General features: G+C 46.9%; 1 non-coding gene across 1 annotated transcript; it reads right to left on the reverse strand.

Moving 5' to 3' along the window:
- Positions 1-293: 293 nt before the first annotated feature.
- Trnat-ugu (transfer RNA threonine (anticodon UGU)) lies at positions 294-368 on the reverse strand. The gene has a single exon. It is a non-coding gene; the product is annotated as a tRNA-Thr (tRNA).
- Positions 369-1,489: the final 1,121 nt, after the last annotated feature.

A 1,489-nucleotide genomic window follows, 5' to 3' on the forward strand; every position in this document is an offset into this window, starting at 1 on the left:
AGTGTGAGATCATCCACATGAGTGCTGAAAGGTATCTGATAAACGTTGGTTATGCGGTAAATCAGTCAAATCTAAAGGCCGTTGATTCAACTAAATACATAGGAATAACAATTATTAACAAATTAAATTGGAAGGAACACATAGTAAATACATATGATCGTAGTATCTGTTCCTGAAAGAACAGTTACCGTGGATGACCATGCAGCTTTCTTAGAAATGAAATGATAATTAAATGGACACCCTAGCTGCAAACAGGCGTTGATGTACTTCATTGGGGACATGTTGAAAATGTGTGCCCCGACCGGGACTCGAACCCGGGATCTCCTGCTTACATGGCAGACGCTCTATCCATCTGAGCCACCGCGGGCACAGAGGATAGTGCGTCTGCAGGGACTTATCCCTTGCACGCTCCCCGAGTCATCCACTTTCCCAACATGTCCACACCACTACATTCGTAGTGCGCCTAATAGATGTTTGCCCAACATACTCATTACTCGTGGCAGATTAATCTACCAAGTCCCGTACGAGTTCGGGCATAGCGTGTGCGTTCGCACAAGAAGGTCAATGGCTGGGAAGCCATATTTTAACTATATATATGACCGTGTAACTGTTCCCGAAAGAACATTTACCGTGGATGACCATGCAGATTCCTTAGAAATGAAATGATAATTAAATGGACACCCTAGCTGAGACAGGCGTTGATGTACTTCTTAGGGGACATGTTGAAAATGTGTGCCCCGGCCGAAACTCGAACCCGGGATCTCCTGCATACATGGCAGACGCTCTATCCATCTGAGCCACCGCGTGCACAGAGGATAGTGCGTCTGCAGGGACTTATCCCTTGCACGCTCCCCGAGTCATCCACATTCCCAACTTGTCCACACCACTACATTCGTAGTGCGCCTAATAGATGTTTGCCCATCATACTCATTACTCGTGGCAGATTAATCAACCAAGTCCCGTACGAGTTCGGGCATAGCGTGTGCGTTCGCACAAGAAGGTCAATGGCTGGGAAGCCATATTTTAACTATATATGACTGTAGTATCTGTTCCCGAAAGAACAGTTTCCGTGGATGTCCATTCAGCTTTCTTAGAAATGAAATGACAATTAAATGGACACCCTAGCTGCAAACAGGCGTTGATGTACTTCATTGGGGACATGTTGCAAATGTATGCCCCGACCGGGAATCGACCCCGGGATCTCCTGCTTACATGGCAGACGCACTATCCAACTGAGCCACTGCGGGCACAGAGGATAGTGCGTCTGAAGGGACTTATCCCTTGCACGCGCCCCGAGAGATCCATATTCCCAACATGTCCACACCACTACATTCGAAGTGCGCCTAATAGATGTTTGCCCATCATACTCATTACTCGTAGCATAGCGTGTGCGTTCGCACAAGTAGGTCAATGGCTGGGAAGCCATATTTTAATTATATATGACCGTAGTATCTGTTCCCGAAAGAACAGTTACCGTGGATGACCATGC

This window comes from Schistocerca nitens, chromosome 1 (genome assembly GCF_023898315.1).
Source record: "Schistocerca nitens isolate TAMUIC-IGC-003100 chromosome 1, iqSchNite1.1, whole genome shotgun sequence".
NCBI classification, from domain to species: Eukaryota; Metazoa; Arthropoda; class Insecta; order Orthoptera; family Acrididae; genus Schistocerca; species Schistocerca nitens.